This window comes from Pan troglodytes, chromosome 21, assembly GCF_028858775.2.
Source record: "Pan troglodytes isolate AG18354 chromosome 21, NHGRI_mPanTro3-v2.0_pri, whole genome shotgun sequence".
NCBI classification, from domain to species: domain Eukaryota; kingdom Metazoa; phylum Chordata; class Mammalia; order Primates; family Hominidae; genus Pan; species Pan troglodytes.
Genome location: NC_072419.2, coordinates 47,937,550 through 47,957,043, shown reverse-complemented (window position 1 = coordinate 47,957,043; position 19,494 = coordinate 47,937,550). Strand labels below are relative to the sequence as shown.

Genomic DNA, 19,494 nt, shown 5'->3' with positions numbered 1-19,494 from the left:
ATTTATTTATTTGAGTCTTGCTCTGTCGCCCAGGCTGGAGTGCAACGGCGCGATCTCGGCTCACTGCGACCTCTGCCCGGTTCAAGCGATTCTCCTGCCTCAGCCACCAGGGGATTACAGGCGCATGCCACCACGCCCAGCTAATTTATTTTTATTTTTATTTTTAGTAGAGATGGGGTTTCACCATGCTGACCAGGCTGGTCTCGAATTCCTGACCTCAGGTGATCCGCCCGCCTTGGCCTCCCAAAGTGCTGGGATTACAGGTGTAAGCCACAACTCCCCGCCGAAATATCCTCTTTATTTACATAGGGCATACAATGCCTTTGTAACTTTTAACCTATTCATTTACATAAGGCATACACCAACTAACCAATGGAAACCTCTAGAGGGTATTTAACCCCCAGAAAATTCTATAACAGCGCTCGTGAGCCCCCATGCTCAGCCTGCTCTCACCCTGTGAAATGTACTTTCGTTTTCATTAAATCTCTGCTTTTGTTACTTCATTATTCCCTTGCTTTGTTTGTGCCGTTTTGTCCAATTATTTGTTCAAGACACCGAGAACCTGAACACCCTCCACTGGTAACGGTTTGAGACAAGTATCAGAATCAGTTCCACCTGTACCAAGTTCTAACGGCACTTCTAGCTGTATAGCCTGGGCAGGTCAACCACCTTTTATCCACCATGCTCTCCGTATTCCCCTCGTAAAATGATAACGACACCCTTGCAACTTGGCTCAGCGAATGTCCTCAAACGCACAAACAACGCTAGGGCTGGGACCGAGGGTTCTGAGGGCCCAAATGAGCACACCCGGTAGAGCAGCAGCCGCTCCTCAAGGGCGGAAGTCACAGCCTGATCTAAGTACGGAGGGTAAAATGGATCCCCCATATGCGCAGCGCCATGGTCCTTTGTAACCTCATAAAGCGTCCGATGAGCAGCAGGGGCTGGAGGATAATTTAGGGCCAATATCATTTGTTTCTTTTACATTATTTCGCCATTTCTCAGAATTCTAAAATTTGTTTAATCGAAATATCAGCTTGAGGGATGCTGAAAACTGTACAGAGTAAAAGAAGAATCTCCGCTGAGGGATAACCAAGAGGTAGAGATGGGAAATCGTTCATCCGCAGCACCCCCTGGCGGAAGGGAGGAGCTGGTGTGGAAGATCCGCGCAGCGCCGCCTCTTTCGCGCTGGTTCCAGTCCCACTTGGGACCCCCACGCCCCCCGGGAGTGCTAGCGGGACTCGGAGACCTTCACGTTACTACATTGCCCAGGGGACCCCGAGGCCGGCCTGGTTCTCCTCACAAAGGGAGGGGCCGAGCCGTGACTCGCTTCCTCGCCTGGAAATGCGGGTTGTTTTAATCGAGCAGGTTTCGCCCCTCCCCATCAGCCTGTGAAGCTCCCAAAAACGTTCGGCCAACGGCACCAGTCCCATCTAATGAGCCAGGAGGAAGTAGGCGCCGCAAAGCCCCCTGCGAAATGTAGTTTCCAGGAAGACTTCTGGGAAACAGAGTCCGAGGCAGGCGACAGAGCGCTCTTGCAGCCAAATAGAGCCGGGCTAGGGGCGCGTCACGTGACCTGTGCAGCCAACTGTTCCGAGACGTGGCCTTTGCCTGAGCTGCTGTTAGGAGAGGTGCTCAGGTCTGGGGAGTAGCTCCTACCATCGCCTGGACTCGACTTCTGGACTGGCCTCCAAAAGTCGACACAGCCCCTGCGTCTTTCCTATTCCCCAAACCGGCGCTGACCTCATATTTGCATACACTGAAACTTGTGGCTCTCCTTGACTTGGGGTGGTAGGCTCTATAGGACCTCACCATGTTCTCTTACCCATGGTTTCTGCCGCAGCCAAAATGATCCACTCCATGTGCTTTAGAGCCTTAGGGAATAAACCATTAATCAAGTCATTTGATTGCCTCATCTTTGAGGACCTTTTTCACTACCTGTTCACACTCCTTGTGCTCACCCATGACTGTCCCTCAGAAACTTAAGTCCTGGGACCCTTCTGCATTCTATTAGTCTTCTCCTAGTTTCATTTCTTCTCCTAGCCAACTTAGATCCTAAGAATCCTCTCCTGCCTTATTTCCTTCTGTAACAACCTCAAATCCTGGATTAATACAGTTGTCTAATTTTGGGTCTACTAGGTGCAACTGGAGGGGAGGAATACATCTCCTAAGCTCACAGGTTGGTGCCACTAAAATCAAGGTTTCAGACTTCAACTAAGCCCTAAATTCAACCAGCTGGTTGCAGCACTGTGGGGAAGGAGGCTAACCAATAGAGGAAAGGGATTTGCTGCCAAGAGTCCTGGTGGAAATACAAGGCTTTGGAAGGACTATCTTTATTGCCTCCCACCTCACCCCTACACTTCATGTTTGTACTAGAATGGCATGAGAATGAAATGTAGAACTGATGCAGGCAAACCCAAAAACTGGGGCTCAGCTTGGGAGGGTTCTTGGCTTCAACCAGGAAAGAATTCAAGAGTGAGCCAACAGTAAAAGAAAGCAAGTTTATTTGAGCAACATGTACAGGAAAATGGCTGCTCCGTAGTCAGAGCAGAGCTATCCCATAGGCAGAGTGGCACTCATGGACTAGCTATCTTTATATTCACTCTTAGTTATATGCTTAATAAGGAACAGGTTATTCACAAACTTTCTAGAAAAGGGGCAGGGAGCTCCTGGAACCATATAAAGTAACTTCAAGATGTTGCCATGGAATTTGTAAAGTGTCATGCACTTGTGGGAGTGTCTTTGTGCGAATGTAGTAAAACTCCTAGTCCTAGCTGGTTTGGGCTGGTTTATTTGCTACATCCTGTCCTGATCAGCAGGGTTATGACCAGTGCTCAGAAAACAAGCCCTGCTGATCTGCTACCTCATTACCCCTTCAGAGATTATATACTCCTCTTTAATCATAAAGGGTTGTAGAAGGATGGAGGTCCATCCTCTGTCACTGCCTCCTACTGATTTTGTGGGCATAGTGTCCTCCTCTTGTGCCTGTGGGGACTTATGAGAAACAGGTTTAATTCTGGACAAGTGTACCCATCTAGTGACTCCCTGAAGTTTAACAGCAGTGGGGATGCTTAACAATGCCTGGTAGGGTACCTTCCATTTTGGTTATAAGTGATCCTCGGGGGATCCTTCTTACCAAGTTTTTAATAGGACTCTGTCTCCTGGTTGAACAGGGGAGCTATTTTTTTTCGTTTGTGAAAAAGGGAAATACCTTATTTCCATATTCTTGAAGGGCCTTTTGAACCTGGTCTAAGTTAATATGAGTAAGCATTCTGTGTGTCTCCTCATCAAACAGGAAGTCTGAAGTTAAAAAAGGGCCCCCCATAGGCCATTTCAAATGGGCTAAGTTTTAAGGTTCCCTTCAGAGCCATCCTTATGCAAAAAAGGGCCATGGAAAGGAGAGATACCCAGGTCTCTGAGGTCTCCTGACAGTTTTGCTAATGTCCTATTTAAAACATGATTGTCTTTTTCTGCCTTACCTAAGGATTGAGGCCTCTAGGAGGAGTGAAGATGATAGATAATGCCTAAGGCTGAGGAAACCTGCTGGGTGACCTTAGCTGTGAAGGAAGGTCTCTTATCACTTTGCAAATATTTTGGTAATTCAAAACTTGGGATGATTTTTTTTAAATAACAATGTGGACACTTCCAGTGCTTTTTCTGTCCTTGTGGGGAAAGCTTCTATCCGCCTGATGAAATTGTTATAAGTACTAGCAAATACTTCAGTCCTCTGTATATGGTGGCATCTGGGTGAAACCTATTTGCCAGTCTTCCCCAGTGCAGGTTTGAGTAGAGGTGGGGGTATAGGGTGGCTTCCTGAGTTGTTACAGGCACAGAGTTCACAGGCCCTGGTGGCCCTTTTTATAGTCCGGAATAGCCCCTGCTATTCCAGAATAGGTAAGTCCTTGCCTAACCCCGATGTTAAATGGTTTACTGATGGGAGTAGCTTTATTCATGAGAGAGTAAAGAAGGCAGGCCAACAAGAAGTTATGAGGCCAAAGCTTTACCTCCTCAGACTTCTGCTAAAAAAGTGGAATGAATCACTCTAATTAGGGATCTCTGATTGGGAAAAGACTTGAGTCAATATATTTACTGATTCAAGGCACAAAAATCGCTTGAGCCCTGGAGTGGAGGTTGCAGTGAGCCGAGATCATGCCATTGCACTCCAACTTGGGCTACACAGAATCCATCTCAAAAAAAAAGTGTGTGTGTGTGCATATATATGTGTGTGTGTGTGTGTGTATGTGTGTGTGTAAACCATTTAACATCAGGGTTAGGAAAGGACTTATCTTTAAGGTCAAGCCTGCTAGAGTAGGTCTGTTCCATGGTTTCCTCCGTTCTCGGGACATTGAGTCCAGCAACAGAGTAGCAGGATTTAAAACCTGACATACTTTAAGGGTAAACTCTTGGGTGTGGAACAGAGGGATCTAATATTTGAGCAACTGACTCCCTGTTAGCCATTAATGTCCTTTTGCTCTAGGACCTAGTGTACTTGATTGAGGAGGGAAAGTAATGACATCTAATTTTTGTCCCAAGGAAGACTTCATGGCTTTTTTTTTTTTTTTTTTGAGACGGAGTCTTGCTCTGTTGCCAGTCTGGAGTGTAGTGGCATGATCTTGGCTCACTGCAACCTCTGCCTCCTGGGTTCAAGCAATTCCCCTGCCTCAGCCTCCTGAGTAGCTGGGACCTGGGACTACAGGCACATGCCACCACACCCGGCTAATTTTTTTGTATTTTAATAAAGATGGGGTTTCACCATGTTGGCCAGGATGGTCTCGATCTCCTGACCTCGTGATCCACCCGCCTCAGCCTCCCAAAGTCCTGGGATTACAGGCACGAGCCACCGTGCCTGGCTGACTTCCTGGCTTCTTCTACCAATAGAATGGTGGTGGCCACAGCTCACAAGCATCCTGGCCGTCTGGCCACCACCTGATCTAGCTTTTTAGAAAAATAAGCCCTGGTCTAGGATTATTCCCTAGCCTTTGAGTTAGAACACCCAAAGCTGTCCCTTGTTTTTCAGCCACATAGAGAGTGAAAGGTTTTTCTAAGTTTGGGAGTCACAAAGCAGGGGCCATTCCCAGATTTTCTTTTAAGGTTAGGAATGCCTGTTGGCAGGTTCCATCCCAGTTCAAAGGCTCGTGATCATTCCCTTTTAGAGCTTCATAGAGTGGTTTTGCTATGACCCCAAACCAGGGAATCCAGATATGGTAGAATCCACCCATTCCCAAAAAGGTTCTTAACTGTTTCTTAGTCTGATGGCGCTGCAGTGCCAGAGTGGTCTCTTTTCATTCCTGGCTATTGTCCTTGTTCCAGGAATAAGCATGTATCCCAAGTATTTAACCTTTTGCACAGAAGTCTGGGCCTTGTGGGAGAATACCCGATAACCTTATTTTCCCAAGAAAGTAAGGACCTGAATTATATTTTTATCAGAGTCGTCCCTAGTAGGGCTGGAAATTTATAGGTCATCCACGTATTTTAGGAGGGATCAATTCATTAACTGTAGTTCCCTTAATTATTTTGCCAATACATCCCCAAAGAGATGAGGACTGACCCTAAAACTTTGGGAAAAGGCATTCCAGGTAAACAGAGATGTAGCATGAGCATCTGGATCAGTCCATTCAAAAGTTAAAATATACTAGGAGTCTGGGCGCAAAGGAAAGCATCCTTTAAGTCTCATACCATGAATCAATTAGCATGTTCAGAGACTTAGGTCAATATTGTATAAGGGTTAGGAACTATTGGGTGGACTGGAACTAATGCCTCATTAACTCCCTTCAGATCCCGAAGAAATCTGTATTTCTCACTTGATTTCTTTACAGGCAGGATGGTAGTATTATATGGGGACTGACAGGGTTGTAATAATCCTTACTTTAGAAACTTTTCTATCTGGGGCTGTATCCCCACTTTTGCTTCAGGTCTCAAAGGATATTGTTTTTCCCATGGGTAAAACATTAACAGCTCTATCAGGAACTTCTTTGTCCCAGACAGAAGAGTCTACTTGAGAAGTAATATGCGGTGGAAGGAAGGTCTTTTCTTTACCTGTAGTAAGTCAAGCACTTAGAGCTAGAAGTAGTGCCCCTTCCCGGCCTATTGCCTTTTTGTGGGGCTCTCCAAATTGAACTGTGGCCTGTAATTGGAAAAGTAAGTCTCTTCCCAGTAAAGGAATACTGCACTGAGACATAAGCTAGAACATGTGGGAAAACATATGATCGCCTACAGTGCAACCAAGGGGATGGGTGAATCTCCTAATTTTTGGCTGGCTATCAATCATGTACCTTGTATAAGGTGGTATTCTTGTACCACCAGTATGGTACAAGAGTAGGAAGACAGTGGCCCTGAGAAATGGGTCAGAACTGAGAAGGCTGCTCCCATATCCAATAAGAACTCAGTATTCTTACCTGCCACACCAAGAGTTACCCAAGGCTCCTCTGTGGAGATGGTAAGGTGTCCAGTGGGAGCCATGGGGAACCTCAGGTCCCGTCAGTTCTCTGTTGTCTTGGCCATTATGGGTTTGAGTGGCCCAGATTCCCCTTGGAGCCTGAGGCAGTCCCTTTTCCAATGGCCCTCTTGCTTATGGTAGGCACACTGATTCTGGCTCAGGGGCCAGCAAGTTGGGGGCTATCGTCTGGGCAGCCCAGACACCGATCTTGCAACACTTCCCTGGGATGAATAACCTCGAGGCAGCAGGTGGCTTAAGGCAGCCACTAACAATTGGGCTTTTTGGCTTTTTATTTTGGTTTTCTCTGCTTCCTCTGCTCTGTCTCTGTTGTTGTAAACCCAATGGCCATGTACAAGAGTTGACTCATGGGAGTTTGAGGTCCCATTTCTGCCTTTTGTAACTTCCTCATAATGCCAGGGGCATATTAAGTAATTAAATGCATACCTAGGAGAGCTCACCCTTCCAGGGAGTTTGGGTCTACACTTAGCATATTTCCTGCTTGCCTCAACCAAACTGTCCTGAAATAGAGTGAGATTTTTGTCCTTCCTCGGAGTTACTTCTCTAACCTTGTTGTAATTAACTGGCTTAACCACACACTTTTCCATACCTACTGTTAAACAAGTTACCATGTGATTTCTGTGTTCAAGATCTTGGGAACCCCTCTGGTAATCCCACTGAGGGACCAGATCTAGAGCTGCATCTCCCCTCACATGATAAATGGCATGACCTTAGTTACCAGTTGCCACTCCATTTGCATATTCATGAGCAGTACCCAGAATCCTTTGTTTCTCCTCTACAGTACAGCAGGTAGACAATAATATTTGCAAGTCATGCCATGTTAAGTCAAAGAACACGATGAACTGAACAAATTTCTCCGTAAACTTTCCTGGATCCTCTGAAAACCAACCAAATTTCTCCTTGCATAAAGTCAAATCAGACAAAGAAAAAGGCACATGGCTGAGCACAGTGGCTCACACCTGTAATCCTAGCACTTTGAAAGGCCAGGATGGGCAGATCGCTTGAGTCTAGGGCTTCAACACCAGAGTCAGGCATCCCAGAGTCAGGACAACAGGGGACCTCTCAAAATTAGAAAAGAAGGGGTTAAAAACAAACACGGAAAGTGTCTTGCCTTACATTGAACAGAAACAATTGCCCAAATATCTAAACGAAAGACCACAAATGCAACAACAAAATAAGTGTAAAAGTAAAATGGCGGTCATTAGCCACTAAAGAGAAAAAGGAAGGTCCAGGAGAAAGGGTGGCAAGGACATGCCAGGCCTGCTGCCATTCGGGACACTCAGATGATGGGGGACAATGAGCTACCAAGCCAGAGACTCAGTTCCCATTTCCTGGCTCACCCAAAAAGGTCAATATTGAGGGGGAACAAAGGGAAGACTGACCTTTGTGTGTGGAAGTCAAATGGTGCTAATCTGTCTTTATTTGGGGTTTCGGTGAAGGTTTCCCTCAGGTTCCCTTGTCTTGTGAGTTGCCAGGAAAGATGATGGCTCTGAAAAGAGTCCTTTAGGCGCAGTTCTACAGCGCAAACTGCCCTAGAGTTACAGCTTCATAGGGTTACAGCTCCACAACTCCGATCTGTACTGAGTCACTTTGTCCCATTCATCTTGTTCCCATTGTTTGTCCCATCTGGGTCACCAGGCTGATACAGGCAAGTCCCGAAATTGGGGCTCAGCTCAGGAGGATCCTTGGCTTCACCCAGGAAGGAATTCAAGAGTGAGCTGACAATGAAAGAGAGCAAGTTTATTTGAGCAACAGTGTACAGCCAAGTGACTGCTCCATAGACAGAGCAGGGCCATCCCATAGACAGACTGGTCCGGAGTAGCACTTGTGGATTGCTGGCTACCTATATTTATACCCATTCTTAATTATTTGCTAAATAAGGGGTGGGTTATTCACAAACTTTATGGAAAAAGGGAAGACAGTTCCCAGAATTATATAAGATAACTTCCAGGTCATTGCCATGGCATTTGTAAACTGTCATGGTACTGACAGAAGTGTCTTATGCAAGTGCATTATAATTGCTGGTCCTACCTGGCTTTGGCCAGTTTCTTTGCTACCTACCATTTAGATAGACAGGGTCCTGACCAGTGCTCAGAAAACAAGTCCTGCTGATCGCCTACCTCAAAACAAACCAAAACATTAATTGTGAGAATATTCTAGAAAGACAAGTTGGTAAGAAAGAAGATACTGTAAAGACTCAAACAGAAATGTAACATAACATGTAAAGAATGAAATAAGAAATAGCGAGGAAATACAGCAAAGATGCTAAATCGGTGTAAGTTAAGAGTTAAATGAACCCAGAGAACAAATGATAAAGTCCTTTAAAAAGCACTATGATGGAAAGAATGGGGTGTTCCTGGTGGAAGGCCTGGCACAGGTAATGTTTTGTTAGCTTTCCAGAAAGATTAAAAGATTATGCCCAAAGTATTCCCTTGAGAAGTGGCAGGTGTAAGAGGACTCTGGAAATCAGTAAGTAATCCAGCTTCAAAAAAACAATTTTTAAAAAGGAGTCTCTTCTTGAGGAGAAATGGAGATCCAAAACAGATGTTCGAGCACATCAGAGGCCCCTACTGTTCTGCATCTGCAGAGGCAGAATCTTGTGCAGTCTGGGCTCCTGTTGTCACGGAGGCCATTAAGCCATCTCTGAGCACCGCTGGGGGGCCACGCACAGCCTGAACCCTCTCCGGGAGTGTGCTGCCAAGCACTGGAGAGGAGATTTAGTTTGGTTTTATTCTTATCATGATTATGTTTTATTAATTTATATCTTTCATTCCTCTATAACATGAGGTCCATTTGTCATCAGTGAAATACCTCAAGCCAGATATATACTGTTTTCACATACCATGTAATATTTGATACGATTAAGAAAAGCCGTGCTTGCTTTGGCAGCACAAACACTAAAATTGGAACAGTGCAGAGATTAGCACATGGCTCCTGTACAAAGATGACACACAAATTCATGAAGCATAAAAAAGAAAGAAAAGAAAAGCAGTAAACTGGTGAGTTAACAGTTAACTGGAAAAGGTATCGCTTTGAAGGCAATTCAATTTATTACCCTTCTACATATCAACCTTACCACCTGATTCTAATTTAAATACTTGCTGTTTACCAACAGGAAATTACAGCTCCATTTACATGTGTCTCTGGGGAAACAGCATGCAAAGAATGGCCACATCTTCTTTATATATGCAAGGCAAATATCTGGAACAAAACAAAACAATTCTGGAATCCCACATGACATTAATATTTTAGGAGTAGATCACAAGATCCCCAAAGAACAAAACAAAACAAAAAACTTCACATTATAGAAAAAGAAATCACATACACATCAATTTTGAGTAAGATAGAGCAATATATCTCAAACTACTTGTGCAAAACCAGTTGGTTTTTTGTTCATTTTAATTCGTTTCAACCAATACTTTTGAGAAGTAAGAGTTTATTTCTAGAAAAAAATGATAATACAGTAAATTATAGATACAAAATACAAGTCTCACTTTTTAAATTATTGATTCAGCATAAATAAAATCACTCTAAAATTGCAGTAAAAGTTCCCAAACACTTAGGCTTAGTTCTCTATTTAGTTGATGGCAGACCAGATCACCAACCCACACTTGTCCAAGGACCATATTTTGAATACACTGAGATAAAGCATCTAAAAATGGAGATCTTAGCCCAGCACGGTGGCTCACCCTCCTAGTCTCAGCTACTCAGGAGGCTGAGGCAGGAGGATCTCTTGACCCCAGGTGTATAGGCTGAGTGAGCTATGATAACACCACTGTACTCCAGCCTGGGCGTCAGAGCAAGACTCTGTCTCTTTTTGTTTTGTTTTGAGACAGGGTCTCGCTCTGTCACTCAGGCTGGAGTTCAGTGGTGCGATCTCGGCTCACTGCAACCTCCATCTCCTGGGTTCAAGCGATTCTCCTGCCTCAGCCTCCCAAGTACTGGGATTACAGGTGCCTGCCACCACACTGGTCTAATTTTTGTATTTTTTTTTGTAGAGACAGGGTTTCACCATGTTGCCCAGGCTGATCTCGAACTCCTGAGCTTAAGCTATCCACCCGCCTCGGCCTCCCAAACTGCTGGAATTACAGGCATGAGCCACTGTGCCTAGCAGATACCCTGTCTCTTAAAAAAAAATTAAAAATGAAAAAGTCGTAAAAATGGAGATTTTCCAGGCCAGGCGCGGTGGCTCACGCCTGTAATCCCAGCACACTCAGAGGCCGAGGTGGGCGGATCACGAGGTCAGGAGACCAAGACCATCCTGGCTAACACGGTGAAACCCCGTCTCTACTAAAAATACAAAAAAATTAGCCGGGCATGGTGGTGGGTGCCTGTAGTCCCAGCTACTTGGGAGGCTGAGGCAGGAGAATGGTGTGAACCCAGGAGGCGGAGATTGCAGTGAGCGGAGATCATGCCACTGCACTCCAGCCTGCGCAACAGAGCGAGACTCTGTCTTCCAATCAATAGAAAAAGAGGGAATCTTCCCTAACTCATTTTATGAGGCCAGCATCATCCTGATACCAAAGCCTGGCAGAGACACAACAAAAAAAGAGAATTTTAGACCAATATCCCTGATGAACATCGATGCAAAAATCCTCAATAAAATATTGGCAAACCGAATCCAGCAGCACATCAAAAAGCTTATCCACTGTGATCAAGTGGGCTTCATCCCTGGGATGCAAGGCTGGTTCAACATATGAAAATCAATAAACGTAATCCATCATATAAACAGAACCAAAGACAAAAACCACATGATTATCTCAATAGATGCAGAAAAGGCCTTTGACAAAATTCAACAGCCCTTCATGCTAAAAACTCTCAATAAATTAGGTATTGATGGGACATATCTCAAAATACTAAGAGCTATTTATGACAAACCCACAGCCAATATCATACTGAATGGGCAAAAACTGGAAGCATTCCCTTTGAAAACTGGCACAAGACAGGGATGCCCTCTCTCACCACTCCTATTCAACATAGTGTTGGAAGTTCTGGCCAGGGCAATCAGGCAGGAGAAAGAAATAAAGGGTATTCAATTAGGAAAAAAGGAAGTCAAATTGTCCCTGTTTGCAGATGACATGATTGTATATTTAGAAAACCCCATCATCTCAGCCCAAAATCTCCTTAAGCTGATAAGCAACTTCAGCAAAGTCTCAGGATACAAAATCAATGTGCAAAAATCACAAGCATTATTGTACACCAATAACAGACAAACAGAGAGCCAAATCATGAGTGAATTCCCATTCACAATTGCTTCAAAGAGAATAAAATACCTAGGAATCCAACTTACAAGGGATGTGAAGGACCTCTTCAAGGAGAACTACAAACCACTGCTCAACGAAATAAAAGAGGACACAAACAAATGGAAGAACATTCCATGCTCATGGATAGGAAGAATCAATATCATGAAAATGGCCATACTGCCCAAGGTAATTTATAGATTCAATGCCATCCCCATCAAGCTACCAATGACTTTCCTCACAGACTTGGAGAAAAAACTACTTTAAGGTTCATATGGAACCAAAAAAGAGCCCGCATTGCCAAGTCAATCCTAAGCCAAAAGAACAAAGCTGGAGGCATCACGCTACCTGACTGCAAACTATACTACAAGGCTACAGTAACCAAAACAGCATGGTACTGGTACCAAAACAGAGATATAGACCAATGGAACAGAACAGAGCCCTCAGAAATAATACCACACATCTACAACCATCTGATCTTTGACAAACCTGACAAAAACAAGAAATGGGGAAAGGATTCCCTATTTAATAAATGGTGCTGGGAAAACTGGCTAGCCATATGTAGAAAGCTGAAACTGGATCCTTTCTTTACACCTTATACAAAAATTAATTCAAGATGGATTAAAGTCTTAAATGTTAGACCTAAAACCATAAAAACCCTAGAAGAAAATCTAGGCAATACCATGCAGGACATAGGCATGGGCAAGAACTTCATGTCTAAAACACCAAAAGCAATGGCAACAAAAGCCAAAATTGACAAATGGGAAGTAATTAAACTAAAGAGCTTCTGCACAGCAAAAGAAACTACCATCACAGTGAACAGGCAACCTACAGAATGGGAGAAAAATTTTGCAATCTACCCATCTGACAAAGGGCTAATATCCAGAATCTACAAAGAACTCAAACCAATTTACAAGAAAAAAACAAACAACCCCATCAACAACTGGGCAAAGGATATGAACAGACACTTTCAAAAGAAGACATTTATGCAGCCAAAAGACACATGAAAAAATGCTCATCATCACTGGCCATCAGAGAAATTCAAATCAAAACCACAATGAGATACCATCTCACATCAGTTAGAATGGCGATCATTAAAAAGTCAGGAAACAACAGGTGCTGGAGAGGATGTGGAGAAATAGGAACACTTTTACACTGTTGGTGGGACTGTAAACTGGTTCAACCATTGTGGAAGACAGTGTGGCGATTCCTCAAGGATCTAGAACTAGAAATACTGTTTGACCCAGCCATCCCATTACTGGGTATATACCCAAAGGATTATAAATCATGCTGCTATAAAGACATACGCACATGTATGTTTATTGTGGCACTATTCACAATAGCAAAGACTTGGAACCAACCCAAATGTCCAACAATGATAGACTGCATTAAGAAAATGTGGCACATATACACCATGGAACACTGTGTAGCCATAAAAAAGGATGAGTTCATGTCTTTTGTAGGGACATGGATGAAGCTGGAAACCATTATTCTCAGCAAACTATTGCAGGGACAAAAAGCCAAACGCCGCATGTTCTCACTCATAGGTGGGAATTGAACAATGAGAACCCTTGGACACAGGAAGGGGAACATCACACACCGGGGCCTGTTGTGGGGTGGGGGGAGGGGGGAGGGATAGCATTAGGAGATATACCTAATGTAAATGACGAGTTAATGGGTGCAGCACACCAACATGGCACATGTATACATATGTAACAAACCTGCACGATGTGCACATATACCCTAGAACTTAAAGTATAATAACAAAAAATGGAGATCTTCCAGAAGCATATCATATATTACTCTCTGGCTCAAATTTTCATTATTTTGACGGTATTGACTATTTTGAAGTAGTAATAATATATAGTTTAAAATGTCAACCAGGAGGGCAAGGTTTAAAAAAACAGGAATCCCCTGTATTTTCTTTCACTTCCCAACTCCCAATTCCTGCTTCCTTTCCTTCCATGTTTCTGAATAAGCATATGATGCTACTTAAGAGACACATGTCATTCCACATAATACAAATAATTATACAAATAGTCCAAATAATAAAGATACCCATCACCCAACTTAAGAAATAAAGCATTAAATCTACAGTTTTAGCTCTGTGTTACCCTCCTTGAGTTCATTCCTTCCTGCCAAAAGGGAACCACATCCTGAATTTGGTATTTGTTATTCCTATACATCTTTTTATACTTTTGCTATTAGGTTGCTGCAAAGGTAATTGCAGTTTTCGGGCCAGGCGCAGTGGCTCACGCCTGTAATCCCAACACTTTGCAAGGCCGAGGCAGGCAGATTGCCTGAGGTCGGGAGTTTGAGACCAGCCTGGCCAACATAGCGAAACCCCGCCTCTACTAAAAATACAAAAATTAGCCGGGTGTGGTGGTGCATGCCTGTAATCCCAGCTACTCGGGAGGCTGAGGCAGGAGAATCGCTTGAACCCAGGTGGCGGAGGTTGCAGTGAGCCGAGATCACACCACTGTACTCCAGCCTGGGTGACAGAGCGAGACTCTATCTCAAAAAAAAAAAAAGCACCAGCCTAATAGATATATGTCTCTATTGTAAAATATATATTACTTTTCATGTTTTTAAGTTTTATAAAAATGGTACAATACTTTCTGAAACTTGTTTTTTTAACTTAACATTATGTTTTTGACAGTAATTCATAATGACACATCTAGCTGTGGTTCATTAATTTCTTTTGTTGAACATTAATTTCTTTTGTTGGTTCATTAATTTCTTTTTGTCTCATTATATGAATATACCACAATGTATGTACCCATTCGCCTGTTGGTAGACATTTGGGTGATTTTTCTCTTTTTTTTATTGTTACAAACAATATTACAATGAACTTTCTTGCAAATGTCTCCTCTTGTACATGTTAGCAATGGTAGTGCTGAGTTGCAGGACATAAGAACCTTGACCTTTAGATATTGCTTGCTGAGTCTCCAAAGTGCTTGTGCCAACTTACACTTACTTCTGCAGTGTATGAGAGTTCCCATTGCTCCATTTGGCTACCAACATCTGAAATTGTCAGACTTTTCCATTTTCCCAATTGGATGCATTTAAAATGGTATTTTATTGTGGCTTAGTGTGCACTTCTCTGATTCTTAATGAGATTATCTTTTCATATATTTATGGTCCATTTTGGTTTCTTATTCTAAGATTTACCTGTTTGACTTTTACCCATTTTCCAGTTTTTTTAAATTATCGATTTATGAGTTATTTATATGTTCTGGATTCAAATCCTTTGTCAATTATGTATATTGCAAATATTTTCCCCCAATCTGGAGTTAGATATTTCTTTCTTCTTCTTTTTTTTTTTTTTTTTTTTTTTTTGTAAAGATGGAGTCTCACTATGTTTCTCAGGCTGGTCTCGAACTCCTGGCCTCAAGCAATCCTCTCACCTCAGCCTCCCAAACTGCTGGGATTACAGGCATGAGCCACCGTGCCCATCCTCTTTTCACCACGTTAATGATGGTTTTCAGAACCCAGGTGTTTTTTATTTCATTGATGGTAACTATCAACCTTTTTCCTTATGAGTTGTGTTTTTTGTATATTAGTAAATCTTTAACCCAAGAGCGTAGATATATTCCCGCATTCTAAAAGTTTTCTAACTAGGTTCCTGAATTCCACTTGGAATTTTATTTGGTCTGAGAATTCCAATTTTGTTTTATTTTTTCTATATGAGTAACTAATTACTCATCACTTTTTGAAAAGCCTATCTTTTCTCCACTTACCTGCAATGTTGCTGTGTCATTTATATCAGATATCAATCTATGGGTGTGTTTTTGGGCTCTGTATTCTGTTCTGATGGTCCAATTACATATCTTTGTTTCAATGGCACCCTTTTTTTTTTCTTTTTTTCTTTTATTTTTATTTTTATTTTTATTTTTTTGAGACAGTGTTTCGCTCTTGTTGCCCAGGCTGGAGTGCAATGGCACGATCTCAGCTCACCACAACCTCTGCCTCCCGGGTTCAAGCGAGTCTCCTGCCTCAGCCTCCTGAGTAGCTGGGATTACAGGCATGCGCCACCAAGCCCAGCTAATTTTGTATTTTCAGTAGAGATGGGATTTCTCCCTGTTGGTCAGGCTGGTTTCGAACTCCCGACCTCAGGTGATCTGCCCACGTCAGCCTCCCAAAGTGCTGGAATTACAGGCGTGAGCCATGATGCCAGGCCCATAATGCCTTAATTACCATACTTGATATGTCTTGTTGTATCCTAGGGTGAGTCCACCCATTCTCTACTTCTCATTGTGTCTTATCTGTTCTTATACATTTCTATTTACATTTTAGAATCAGCTTAAGTTCCAAAGAAATGTTAGAATGTTGATTAGCACTGCAGTAAAGTCGGCTGGGCACAGTGGCTCACACCTGTAATCCTAGCACTTTGGGAGGCTGAGGTGGGCAGATTGCCTGAGCTCAGGAGTTCGAGACCAGCTGGCCAACATGATGAAACCCCATCTCTACTAAAATACAAAAAATTAGCTGGGCGTGGTGGCGCGCCTGTAGTCCTAGCTACTCAGGAGACTGAGGCAGGAGAATCGCTTGAACCTGGGAGGAGGAGGTTGTGGTGAGCCAAGATTGTGCCACTGCACTCCAGCCTGGGTGACAGAGCAAGACTCTGTCCCAAAAAAAAATAAAATAAAATAAAAAGAGAACTGCAATAAAATCTATATATTCCTGTGGAGAATTGACATCTTTATGATATTACATTTTTATGTCCACGTTCATAATATGTTTTTCTGTTTATTTAATAGGTTATACTTAAGATTTTTTCATCACTTTCTAGAATTTTTTCATAAAGGTTTTAAACCTCTTTTGTTAGCTTTATTGCAAGGTACTTTATCCTTTCTTGACATTATAAATGACATCTTTTTAAAAATTGTATTTTCTGTGTCTGAACTGCTTGAAAACAATTGAATCAATTTGCTAAACTCTCCTATTGATTCTAAAAGCCTGTTTGTCAATTATCTTGGCTTTCTCTATGTAAACAATCATATAACCTGTGAATAATTACATGGAAGTGATGTGAGTCATACGCAACAGGCAAAATAACAGCCCCCCAAAGATGTTCATGTCCCAATCCCCCAAATCTGTGACTATGGTACTTTACATGACAAAATGGACTTTGTATATGTGACTATATTAAGGATCTTAAGGTGCAGAGAGATTTCTGGATTATCCAGGTGGGCCCAATGTTCTCAGAAAGGTTCTTTTAAGGGTGACGCAGTTTTATTTCTTTTTCTTGTCTTCACTGGCTAGGCTCTCCAAATACAATGTTGGATAGAAAGGTATTAGAGGACACCTTTGTCATCTTCCCGATTTCAAAGTGAATCCTTTTAAAACTTTATTATTATGTATTCTATCTGATGTAAATTATTAGAGCGTTTTCATCAAGTTAAAGAAATTTCCTACTTCTAGTTGGCTAAGATTGTTTTTAACTTAACTGCTAAGTTTCATCAAATATTTGTTCTGTGCCTATCAAGATAATCATGTAGATTTTCTCCTTTAGTCTATATTGTGATTATTTATATTAATACATTATTTTTAAGTTGGATCGATTTTGCATTACTAAAGTAAGACCAGCTTGATTCTGCCATATTCAGCTTGCTAACATTTTCTTTAGAACTGTTGTGTCTGTGCTGATGAGTGAAAGTGGCTGTAATTACCTGTCTTCTACTGTGCTCATCTAGTTTTGGTTCAGAGTTATATAGCCTGTACTTCTATTTTGGTTGATTCTTTTCACTTTAGAAATTCCTGTAAACATACTTCCACTTGCCTTTATTTTCCCATATATATTATAGTTTCTGTTTCAGTCAATATTTCACATTATCAGAATTACATAACTATTACATGCTATCGAGCCACATGATATATTTATATATCCTTTCCTGCACAACTTTTGGACTTAATAAATAGCCTCCTTTTTCTTTTCTTTTCTCTCTTGCTTTGTTTGTTTGTTTGGGGCTTAGTTTCTTAAAACTGTCACACAAAACTGTAAATCTCGTCTCAGTACACTGAAATATTAGGAAACTGACCAGGTGCATGTTTTTCATGGAGAAATCTCTCCTGGAGATCTCTTGTTTTTCTCCAACCTGGATCTCTTGTGCTCTATGCCTACTTCCAGCAGTTTTGGGGGGACTTCCTTGGACTAACATTCTTTGTATTCTTTTTGTTTCTTTCCTGTATTGGAATCTGTGTTTCCATGGTTTCCATGATTTCCTCTATTTACTGGCTCTTTTTGGTGGAGTACATTTTCTCATTTTGAGAAAGGGTAGGTGGAAGATAAAATTTCTGAGGTCTAACTTGTCTGAGTGTGTCTTACTTCTGCTCTCTCATATATTACTTTGTCGAGTCTAGAATTCTAGGTAGGAATCTTGTTCCTTCAGAATCTTAGAAGGGCTATTGTCTTCCATTTCCAGTCTTGCTAATGAGAACACCAACGCGATTCTGATTCTTAGTTTTTGTATGTGAGCTATTTTTCCTGCTGTTATGATAGTCTTTATCTCTGATGCTCTGAAATTTCACATATGCTTTGGAGTAGTATTTTCTCCCTCATTGCACTGGACTGTTAGGCCCTTTTAATCTGAAAACTCACATCCTTAATTCAGGGAGACTTTATTATATTATTTGGGATGTGTGTGTGTGTGTGAGAGAGAGAGAGAGAGAAAGAGCGAGAGCGAGAGAGAGAGAGAGACTTAACATACAGGTAATTTAAGTTATGAAATATAGTAAAACAAATTCCCAAGAACCTAGCACCCAACTTAGGAGATGGAACATGACCAATGCCTTGAACCATTGTGTATTGACTTTTCCTGATCTCATTCCATCTTCTCCCTTGCCTGCCGTGCCTCGCCCCCTACCAGCTACATAATCACCCTCATGACTTTTTCCCCAATTATCTTGCTTCTTTTTATTGCTTCACTAAATATGTATGCATTGCTAATCTATACCTCACTTACTTTTGCTTGATTTTGAACATCATAGAAATGGCATTGCACAGAGAGAGCACTCTTCCATGGTTTGCCTTTCATTCAGCATTGTTCCTAAGAATTACCTATACACCTGGTTCACTACCTTTTTATTGCAGCGTAGCAGTCTGTTGTGTGAAGATACCACAATTTAGTTATCTATTTTCCCAACAACAGGCACTAGGTTATTCCCTCTTTAAAAATTCTATCTTGTCTACAAATGTGATCATTTCTTTCCCTCGTTTTCTCTCTTCTCTGTGAAACTTAGTTAGATCTTCTGGTCTAAGCCTTGAATTTTCTTACCTTTTCTTTCTTTTCATTTTCTATTTCTTTATATTTTTCTTCTACTATCTCAGAGAATTCCTCAAATTATATTTTAATTCATCCGTTGATTTTTTAAGATTTCCGCTATCATATTTTGAATTTTCCTTTTTTTCAACATTTATTTTGGATTCAGGGGGTTCATATGCAGGTTTACTACATGGGTATATTGTATGATGCTGGGGTTTGGGTTACAGATGATTTCCTGTCACCCATGTTGTGAGCATATTACCCAATAGATGGTATTTTGAATTTTCAAGAGCTTTTATTCTTTGGATATTCCTTTTTGTGTGTGTGTGAGACAGAGTCTCGCGCCTGATGCCCAGGCTGGAGTGCAGTTGCGCGACCTCGGCTCACCACAACCTCTGCTTCCCAGGTTCAAGCGATTCTCCTGCCTCAGCCTCCCAAGCAGCTAGGATTACAAGCATGCGCCACCGTCCAGCTAATTTTGTATTTTTAGTAGAGACGGGGTTTCTCCATGTTGGTCAGGCTGGTCGCAAACTTCTGA

At 42.1% G+C, this 19,494-nt stretch overlaps 1 non-coding gene across 1 annotated transcript; it reads left to right on the top strand.

The window, feature by feature from the left end:
- Positions 1-9,324: 9,324 nt before the first annotated feature.
- LOC112206554 (U6 spliceosomal RNA) lies at positions 9,325-9,430 on the top strand. The gene has a single exon (XR_002940976.2). It is a non-coding gene; the product is annotated as a U6 spliceosomal RNA (small nuclear RNA).
- The last annotated feature ends 10,064 nt before the right edge of the window (positions 9,431-19,494 follow it).